This window comes from Carassius carassius, chromosome 43 (assembly GCF_963082965.1).
Source record: "Carassius carassius chromosome 43, fCarCar2.1, whole genome shotgun sequence".
In the NCBI taxonomy this organism is placed as follows: domain Eukaryota; kingdom Metazoa; phylum Chordata; class Actinopteri; order Cypriniformes; family Cyprinidae; genus Carassius; species Carassius carassius.
In genome coordinates, this window is record NC_081797.1 from 25,888,175 (window position 1) to 25,890,674 (window position 2,500).

The window sequence follows — 2,500 nt, forward strand, 5'->3', positions numbered from 1 at the left end:
AAGAAGAACATTAAAGGTAAAACCAAATGTGGAAAATGCAAGAAAAAAGTTAATGACAAGGGGCCGAGTAAAAAGTGTAAACAGATATGAAGTGTTAAGAGGGCTGGAGGGAGAAGATGGAAAATAATGGTTTTTATGTATTTATTTTTATTTATTTTAATGGTTTTAAGTTGTGTTACTTTTAATGCAAGGGGATTGATGGACATGGGTAAATTTGAAAAGGTGAAAGAAATGTGTAAAGGAGAGGATGTGATTTTATTACAAGAAACTAACTGGAGGGAAGAGTACATGACTGAAATAAGGAAAAGGTGGAGCGGAGAGATTTTATATAACAATGGTGATGGGAGGCTTGGAAGAGGAGTTGCGATTTTAATAAAAGAAAACTGTGGGGTATCATGTAAAACAATATATAATGACGTAGATGGGAAATGTATTGCGGTTGAAATGGAGTATGAGGAGAAAAAAGTTATTGTAGTTAATATTCATGCACCGACTGTAGAGAATGAAAAGAAGGAATATTTTAATGTATTAAGAGATTTTTTAAAAAAGCATAAAGAAGTTATTATGATGGGTGATTTTAATACCGTTTTCAGTAAATTAGAAATGGGTGAGGGAATGGTTTTTAAAAATGATAAAGGAAGAAAAGAACTGAAACTATTAATGGAAGAAAATAATATGATTGATGTATGGAGAGAAAGAAATGAAAAAAAGAAAGAATATTCAAGGAGGCAATTAGTAGGGAATTTTATGTGTAAGACAAGGATTGATTTTATTTTGTGTACAAGGAACATTGAAGGATATATCGGTAACATTAAATATGAAGAATCAAGCTTAAGTGACCATAAACCAATTTTTTTGCAAGTAGACTGGAGTTCAGTGAAAAGAGGGCCGGGTGTATGGGTGTTAAATGTAGAGGTTTTGAAGAATGAGGAGTATGTTTTAAGTATTAAAGAAATTATTGAAAAAGAAAAGGAGAATGAAATGTACAGTGAAGATAAAAGGATATGGTGGGAAAATGTTAAATATTTAGTTAAAAAATTCACAATAAAGTATTGCAAATTAATACAGATATGTAAGAGGAAGAAGGAGAGAGAAATAAGAGAAAAATTGGAAAAGGAATTAAATGAGAATGGGAAAGATATACAAAAAATAAAAGAATTGGAGGGAATATTGAAAGAAATGGAAGAGAAAAAATATGAAGGAGCAAGACTGAGAAGTAAAGCTAAATATACTGTGGAGGGAGAAAAATGTACAAAATTTTTCTTTGATCTAGAAAAAATACGAGGGAAAGCTGGAATGATTAAAGAAATAAGAGGAAAAAATGGTGTAGTGGTGGAAACAAATGAGGAAATATTAAAAGAAGTAAAAGCATATTATGAGAACCTGTTTAGTACTGAGGGGTTGAAGGAAGAAGAGAAATTGGAGTTACTTAAGCAAATAAAAACAACAGTAGGAGAAGTAGACAAAAAAGAGTGTGATGAAGAGATAAGAGAAGAAGAGATAAAAAGAGCAATAAGTGAATTAAACAAAAATAAAAGTCCAGGTATAGATGGTTTGGGGAGTGAATTTTATATGGTTTTTAAAGATTTTTTAACCAGTATTTTAAAAGAAGTATATGAAGAGATCTTTAAAAAAGAAGAAATGAATCAGAGAATGGGGATGGGATTATTAAAGTTGATATATAAAAGAAAAGGAGATAAAGTAGACTTAAAAAATTATAGACCAATTACAAAGCTGAATACAGATCTGAAAATTTTAACGAAAGTTTTAGCCAACAGATTGAAAGAGGTAATGCCAACCATAATTGAAACAAATCAAGTGTATGGAGTTAAAGGGAAAGATATAGCGGACACAACTTTAAGTATAATAGATAGAATAAGATATATGAAAGAAAAAAACAAAAAAGGATATGTTATTAGTTTGGATTTCGAAAAGGCTTTTGATAGAGTGGAGCATGAATATTTATTTGGAATTTTAAGAAGGTACGGGTTTGGGGAAAATTTTATCAAGTGGATTACAATTTTATATAGGGGAGCAATAACAAGAATACAGTGTAATGGTTTTTTAACTGAATGTTTTAAAATTACTAGATCAATAAGACAAGGATGTCCATTATCAGCGCTTTTATATTCTTTAGTTGCAGAACCATTGGGATTAGCTATTAAAATAGACGAAGACATAAGAGGGATAAACATTGAAGGAAGTGGGGGAAATGAAAAAATATTTCAATATGCAGATGATACGACAATAATAGTTAAAGATATAGAGAGTGTTAATAAAGTAATGGAAGTAGTACAGATGTTTTGTAGGGGATCAGGAGGTAAGATAAATGAAGAAAAAACTATATATATGAGATTTGGAGGAGTGACTGTTTTAACAGAGTATTTTCATTTTAAAGAAACAAAAGAAATAAGGATTTTAGGTGTTCTAATGGGAAAAGAAGAAAGGAATGTTAAAGAAAAAATGTGGGAAGAAATAGTAGGAGGTATTGAAAGAAGGT